We start from the raw sequence: 8,682 nt of genomic DNA, 5'->3' as shown, positions 1-8,682 counted from the left end.
TTTTTTTTTCATACGGTTTAGCAATGGAAAGAAAGTTCCAGCAAAAGTTCCAGGGCTGAATCTCATTGGTGTTGGCTGGACCAATTGTCCACCTCAAGGTCAGTCACTGTGGCCACAGGGCCTCAAACACTCCATGGGACGAGGGTGGTGAGAACTCTGGCAACTCAGTAGGCAGGCTGAGAGCTGTTCAGGTGGGTGGCATGATTCACCTCCACGGCAAATAGCTTCAGTCATCGGCCATTGCAGCAGTAGAGTGGTCCCAGGGAAGCGGTGAGCATTCAAGAGAGGGAAGGGCCAGGAGACAGACTGGGGCGACTGCCCCCTGGAGGCAGGGAGAGGTGAGGAGCTGCTTTGTATGGGAGTCAGTGCTGTGCTAACGGGAAAGAATGATGGAGAGCAGATTTCCACAGGTGTCCTCTGTCAGTAGCAGGGGATTTGACATGAACCATGATCTCTTGTTGCAAAGGTGGAGAAGGCTGGGAGCTGGGACTCCATCTCTAGTCCCCTAATACATGGAGGACGCATGCCCAGCAGTTGGGTTATTATTGCCACCATTATTACATTGCTTTTATTTGTATCTGCTAAAGTTGCTGGTAATGGCTGTGAAGAAAGATTCAACCCTTGCATAGCTATTCATCCTGTTCGCCTTACAGCCATGCTTACCAGGAGGCATTGTGCTTATCTAGATCAATTGTCCTCAGCCCTTTTGGCTCCAGGGACTGCTTTTGGGAAAGACAATTTTTTCCATGGACAGGAGTAGGTGGTGGGTGATTTTGGGATAATTCAAAGGAGTGCATACTGTAGATCCCCTGGTACTCAGTTCACAGTAGCATTCTTGTTCCTCTGAGAGTCTAATGCCACCAACACCTGATAGGAGACAGAGCTCAGGTGGTCACTTGAGCCATCGAAACAGCAGTGGTAAAGAGACGAAGCTTCTCTCACCCACCCACCACTTAACCCTGCTATTAGGCTCTTTCCTACCAGATGATGAGTCAGTAATGTCTGTGGCCCTGGGCATGAGGCTCCCTGATCTAGATGACATGGCCCAGGTCTCAGACTGGACTCTCCCCAACTAGACAGGAGGCTGATGCACTGACAAATAGTTGCCATATGGTGAATGACAGGACACAGTTGTCTTGGGACTGCACAAGGAGAGCCTGCCTTACAACTGAGAGATTCACAGAGTGTCCCGAGAGACTGGGCTTTGGCAGGGGAATCCTGGGTTTGAAGAAAGCACAGTGAAGTCACTGAGGCTCAGTAATGAACACCCCCGGCAGATGGCTGAGCTTCCCTGTGTCCAGGACGTGAAGACCTGGGAGGGAAGAGGGTGCGGCCTGTTTGTGAAGTACTTGCCAGTTTAGACATCATTTCTCAGATGGTGGGAGCCACTGAAGGCTTTGAAGCCTTGGGGAGCACTGGCTTTTGCCTTGGCCTCCGTTTCCTGCTTATGTGGGTGTAAATTCTGGCATTCTTGAGCTTGTCTAGGGTCAGTGATTTTGTGTACCTGGAAATCAACATCATGTTTTTTTAAAATTTTATTTAAGGAGAAAAAAGAAAAAAAAAAAAAAACCAGAAAAAGAGTACAAGTTATACAGAATTTCAGAAAAAATAAACAGTAGGAAATCACTAGTTAATAGATTACATATTGTCATCTTAGAAATAATTGTTCAAGTTACAAAATTAAAGCATATAGAGTGGACATTCAAACAGTGAGACTGCAAACAGTTCTGTTCAATGATCCAATAAAACTCGGTAATATGGTTATCTATCTTATACACTTAAATATACATGCAGTTATGTCCTTTAGAGCACTTTCTTTTCCTCCCTTTTGTACAATGACAATTACACATTTTGGGTTTTATTATTTCCACTGTTCTTATTACTTTCTTTTGAAGAAAGTAAAACCAAATGTGACATAATAGGACAGAGTCAGTCAAATCAAAAGGATGGACATAATACATAATGTAAAAACAAAATACAAGGTGATCAACAATGGTTGCCATTAATGCCTCTTGCTATCTTAAAAAGAACTGCCTATGTCATCAGTTATAATAAAATTGAACAAAACAGTAAAGAACAAGACCAAGAAAACCAAAACATTGGAGACATTAGAGGACTTCAAAAGAAGATATAGTCAACCAGAATGGGTGTCATAATGAATCTTATTGTCTTCATAGTTGTTGCCTATACTTTCGAACTTGGTACTATGAAGCAAAACAGAATAGAGGAAAATCAGTCAAAACGAGATGGCGAGAGCAATACAGGGTTTCAAATCAAGTTAATAGGAAATCAATGTGGGTTACTATAATATATCCTGCTATTTTTTATTTATTTTTCCCTTAATTAAAAGGATAAAAATGAAAAAGTAGATAATAAAAAGGAGATTGAGATAAAAAAGAGGGCATAACAACAAAATAGCGCAGATCAAAACATAGCCATTTAAGCAAAATAGTGTTTCACCACAAGATAATCCCGACATAAAAGTAGTTACCATAGGGTTTCTTTCCTTAAAATCTTTGGGCATAACTTTGTATACTATATCATCAAACATATCAAGACAATGTAAAACCATTCAAGAGAATGACAGTATTACAGGGTATTTAGAACCAACTAACAGAAAATAAATAATGGTTTCAATATAATCTCCTTGTCTATAAAAGTTTTTGTTTATATTATCACATATAATAAAGTCCAATAACATACAACATGTTAAGACCAGTGGAGACAGAAGAACAAAAGCTTGATGGGACTTCAAAACAAGATGATATTGAATCAGCACTAGCTATTATGATGTCTTGTTTTCTCCAAAATAGCTGTTCCTACCATCCAACCTTCTCTGCTTCATTTCTGTTGAGCTCTTTTTATGTCATTAGTTGTCAGTTTGTCTTCTTCATATCGCTTTCTGCTCCATTCATTGTGGCCTCTCTGCCACTGTTTCTGGAATCTTGGTATTTTTCTTTTTTAGAATATCCTGCAGTATTCTCTGTAGAGTTGAATTGGTGGTTACAAATTCCCCTAGTTCCTCTTTATCCTGGGAGCACCTTGTTTTTCCATCAATTTCTAGGGACAGTTGTGCAGGATATATCAATCTTGGCTGAAGATTATTATCTTTCAAAGCTTGAATTATTTCCCCCCATGCTCTTCACGATTTGATGGTTTGTGCCGAGAAGTCTGCTGTAATTCTGATGGGTGTTCCCTTGTAAGTGATCTGTTTCTTGTCTCTGATGGCTTTTAATATTCTGTTCTTATATTGGATTTCTGTAATTTTGATTATTATATGCCTGGGTGTAGCTCTGTTTGGGTTGTAGGTGGCTGGGGTCCTGTATGCCTCATACATCTGAGTATCTTTACCTTTTGCTAAATTAGGGAAATTCTCCTGGATTATTTCTGTGAATAGCTTTTGTAGTTCATTTGTTTGTGTCCCTACTTCTTCTTTTATGTTCTTAATTCTTAAGTTATAGATCCTCTTATCATCTTCTAGCCTTTGTATTATTGCTATTTGTTTTCTTGTTATTTTTAAGAAGTTTTTCATTTCATGCTCCCACCTTACAAATCCGTCCTCCAGTTCTGATAATCTACTCTTAGTTTCTTTCAAGCTGTTTTGCCAGCTTTCAATAGAGTTTTTAGTTTCCTGGTAATCTCTTTGAACCTGCTTCACATATTCTATGTTTTCTCTATTTTCTCCATCAAACAATTCTCTCCTTTTTTTCTGTTCTTCCATTCTACCATCTGTTTTTTCCTGGGTGGTGCTTAGCATTTCTCTAACTATTCTACTTATTTCTTGCTTTATTTCATTAAATACTTCATTTTTGAACTCGTCTATGAGGCTCCAGAGATATCGCTTTATGTCTATTGGTGCGGTGTCTGAGATTGCATGTTTTCTGTCTTCATTCTCTTTTGCATTTACCTTTCCTGGATCAGTGTTCTCAGGATTGGGGACTGAGGACCCTTTCTTGTTGCTCCCTCTTCCCATACTTTTTGTTTCTTCCATACAAGCATATGTAGGAGGCCTAGGTTTTTTTTTTTTTTTTTTTTTTCTTTTTTTCAGTTACAGTTTGTTTGAATTGTGCTGGCTAGGTGTTCCTGCCCACTGCAATGTACTAGGGAGACACAGACCTGGGCAGCCTCTGCTGGGCCCGCCCCTCCAGATCAACCTAGTGAAGGCTTCACTACTAGGGTGCGCCGCTAGGTGCAGGGACCTGGTTTGGGCTAGCCTACTGGATCTTAGTCTGTGACATCACCGGGCCAAGTGCTCCCCACAAATCCCACTTGAGAGGGGAATATGCGACTAAAGTCACTGCAGGGCCCTGTTCCAGCTAGTCTGCCCGGTCCCAGAATGTCCTCTGTTGAAACTTCCTAGTCTATGAAAGGGTCCCCATTTCTCTCACTCACGCAGGTTGATGCAGGGCTCCCTGCCAGTCCCGTTCTGAACGCCGTTTGGTTCACTGATTCCCGCTCTCAGAGCTTTTGTGCATCTCTCTCCCTGCTGTGCAGATTGGGACGCAGCAGCAGCAGCAAGAAATTCAAATTGTGGCTTCCAGTGGTGCAGGCTCCAGGTTCTGCACTGAGATTTTGTCTGTCCCGGTTATACCACTGGGATTGCATTTCCAGTTGGTTTCTCTCAGCTTAGTTCGTTTCTGGGTTGGCAGGGTACATCTCCCCTTGCTCAGGACTCCTCACACAGCACCACTCCTGGATTCTAAGCTGGTAATCTCAGAGAGCCTCCATGGCTGCTGTTATTTGTCCACCATGTTCTCCAATCAACATCATTTTTAATGAAGGTAACATGTCCACATTTCAAACAAGGCATGTCAATCAGGACTTGGGGAAGATGCTACAAAAATAATCATATTAGATATAGTGTTAGATAAGTATTTGGATCTGAGTTGGAGTGAACATCACTTTGGCACCATGCTAGAGTTGAAAAATGGCACTGGTAAGTTGGGGACCTTTTGAACTTGGGTCGTATCTAAGCATCATGTATATATTTGCCCTGTAGTCTGTCTTTTTCATTTAATGTCTTGGAGTTCTTCCTAGTCCGCACACTGGGCCCACTTCATCATTTGTTAACATCTGCAAACCTATTGACTTGCGAATAATCCTATGTGGGACCTATTAACCTAACCTGTGGTTGTGTGCCAGGCCCTGCTCTCCCTCACCCAGCACTGTCCGACTGACCGGGTCCCTGACCGAGCCTGCCTGACACATGTCCCAGGGTCCCAAGACCTGTGTGGGGTGGAGCTCGGGCTCTTTGACAGGACTGTCCTCTCCCTCTGTGGCCTTTTGGTTTCCCTCCTCTGGTCCTTCTGTTCATCCTTCTTTATGGAGTTCTGAGGCACTAGCCTTATTTCTCTTTGTTAATTATTGTCCTTACACTGTCTCTGGTCTGCATGTGTGCACGAGCTGATCTCCCCTTCTTATACGGGGGCCCACACTAATGACTCTGATAGTTTATTTTTTGATTTCTGTGTGTGTCATACATAAAAGTTGGATTCCTTTTGGGAAATTGGGAACATGTGCACATCACGTCTCCATCACTTTCTGTCCCCTCCCTCCCTCCCTTCCTCCCTTCCTTCCTGTCCCCTGGTCCCTTTATCTCCAAGAGGTCTGCCTCACTGTTTCCTACCAGCTCTCCCTTCTCTTACTTTTTCATCTGGACAAACTTGTGGATGGCCCTGGAGATCACAATGTTAAGTGAGACCCATGAGACACACAGCTTCAATATCATATGGGTTCTCTTCTATGAGAAACTCGAAGTGTAAACAAAGAGCAAAATAAAAGATCATAAGAGGTAGGGAGTGGATCTTTTTTTAAAGGGAAAGAGGGGATGCAGAGATGCAGAGAGGGGGAGACAGGGGAGGGGAAAGGGAGGAAAGCAGAGTTAGAATGTGTTCTGTACACAGACCAAGGCCCATAAGGAATGCAATCATTATGCATTGCACACATGTCCTGATAAGACATAAAAAGAAAGCAGGACAAAAAAAGAGAGACTCTGTGATATTTAATATCCTATGACTGACTTATTTTGCCTAACACTATGGTCTCAAGATCCGTCCATTTTCCTGAAAATGACATGATTTCATTTTTCATGGCTGCTATTCCACTGTGTACATAGACCACATTTTCTTTATTTGGTAGACTTCATCTTAGTGTGATTCTTTGTTTTAGAGATGCAGTCCACGTGGTGGTTGTGCTGCAACATGGGGTCCTCTGGAGGTTAGGAAGTTAACTGATGAATCGTGGGGGCCCAAATCCACTTGTAACAGTAGCTATGCACCAGAGCTCCAAGGGGGACAGAGATGACAACGGAACCTCCCTGACCCTCCCACTTCAGGGCTCTGGGTGGGCCGAGGCAGGCGTCTCCCTGCCAGCTGCCTCTTGGAGCACCCCGAGGTCCTCTCGGGGCTGGGAACAGCTTCCCCGATGCCCATCTCTGGGAGATCCGCATCCCTCAGTCCTGCCAGCCCCTCTGAACTGTGTTTAGTGAGGGCGTCTCCACTGAACTGAGTTGGAGCTGTTTCTGGAGTTGATGGGTAGAATTTGCTCATTCTTGAGTTTTCGGCCTCATTTATCCTCTGCCTGAGTGTTCCAGACCCAGGCACGGTCCATCCATTCTTTCTAGCAGAGCGATGGGAACCCATGATTGTGGAACGAGGGGATAGACAGATACTGAGAGAGAGGAGTGGTGTCCTCTGTAGTCAGGTGTCCCTCCTTCCTGGAGCAGCAAAGAGGGGACTGCAAGAGGAGCAGAGTGGGTGGGTGCAGAACATACAGAGAGCAGAGCTCTCAGCAGGGCTGGGTCTTCCCGGGATGTGGTCCACGGCACCATCGTCCAGGAGGTCAATGAACTGGAACCTCAGCATGACTGCCACCTCCTTTCCCCCTCTCTTCCCAGCCTGGCCTGTCACCAAGGCTGACTGGGTCCCAGCGTGACGTGCTCTGGCCTATCTGGCCCCTGTTCTCCAATCCCCTTCTGCCCACATGCACACGGCAGCTCAGGTGTCTAACCTGGTCGGGGCATGGAGCTGAGCTTCTGGGCATGTCTCCAGGATGCCTCGCACACAGAGCGCAGCCAGATTATCTTATACATTCCTGGGAAGAGAGCTGCATTGTCCCGTTTGCAGAAGGAGAAACTGGGTGCAGGTGGTTAATCAACCGTGTCAATCCCTCCACCTGGAAGGTTTGACACAGGGTGGGTGTGAGGGCTGCTGGTGGCCTCCAGTCTCTGGGACTCATGTCCAGCAAGGTCCTGGGGTGATGGATTGCAGTGCACCTGAAGCTGAGCTACTTAGCCTCAGTGCTTGTGCCCTGAATTTGATGAGTATGCTTCCCCCAGCCAGCCGGATGCAAAGCCTTTTAGGAAATCTGGGGGGTTCTATGAAGGGAGGCTTCATTTCCCTGGGCAGCTGGCAGCGAACTTCCACCCAATAGGCTCTTGAGGGGAGACTGGGACAAAAAAACTTTTTTTTTGTCCAGACTGCTTGTGCAATTTGGAAGATTTTTAGTGAATTAGAAAGCTTTGGAGACAAATCCCATTACTCAGCCCCCTGCTCAAAGCAGGCACTCAATAAGCCTTTGTTGAAGGCTGCTGAATGTCACTTCTTGGTCCTGAGATTCCCAGAGAATGTGCTCAGGAGGGAACTCGATGAAGATGTCAGCCAGCCTGACCATAAAACGTAATCTTTATGACTCCATAAAAAGGAACATGGACAATGGCTAGGATGTCGTCCATGAGCACAATAAATATTTCCCTGAAGTTCCTCTGCCCGTCAGGAAACCACATCACATGTACTTTCGAACCCGTGGTCTGTTTTGATGTTAGTAAAATGCTAGCTTTTTATTGGAGCTGATGGGGATTGCAATTAACGAAAGTGCACAATAATCATGTCCACTGTGATGGATGTCTCCGTGGTACAGCACGCGTTAGAGACTCACAGAAAGGACAGAGAGAGACTGGGATTTCAAGCACCTTCCAAAGGCAGTCTGTTCCGCTTCTGAATTGGCCCTCTGGCGGTGGCACAAAGGGAGCCCTTTTCGGTGGTGGTTAATCCGTCTGGGCCTCTCTTACTTGGAGGACTCAGTGACCTGACTCTTGGTAGCACTGCACACAATACCTCCTTTACTGTGGAGATGTCTGTGGGCTAGAAATGCAGAGGAAAGGGTCCAGGGATGTCAGGGGCACTGCCTGCTCACCAAACCCACAAATGGGAAGGCCCCTCCCTCTCGGCTTTTCTGGCTTCCCAGTTTGCAGTGAGCCACCCTGAATACACAAACAATCTTAGAACCACAAGGTTTATAGATGACATCGACTATGGGCTATTCCTTCTCAGCTGGATCTAGCATTAAACAGTGTTATGATTTCAATCTTACATATCCCCTGAAGTCCATTTGTTACAGGCTTGGTCACCAGACTATGGTGCCATTGGGAGGGGGTGGGGACTTTAGGAAGAGGAGCTCAGTGACAAGAGAGGTACTGGGGCCCTGGCCCCTTCTTTCTCTTCTCTCCTGCTTCTTGGCATCACGAGCTTAAGCAACTTTCTTCTGCTTTGTATTCTCCACTGTAACATGCTGCCAGTTACAATGGAGACAGCCAACCATGGACCAAAACCTCTGAAACCATATGCCAAAATAAACCTTTTCTTCTCATAGGTTGATTTTCTCAAGTGCTTGGTCACCGTGGAA

The sequence above is a fragment of the Cavia porcellus genome, unplaced genomic scaffold (assembly GCF_034190915.1).
Source record: "Cavia porcellus strain 051 isolate PalLab524CR breed Dunkin Hartley unplaced genomic scaffold, mCavPor4.1 scaffold_6, whole genome shotgun sequence".
Classification (NCBI taxonomy): Eukaryota; Metazoa; Chordata; class Mammalia; order Rodentia; family Caviidae; genus Cavia; species Cavia porcellus.
This window is presented reverse-complemented; position numbering follows the sequence as displayed.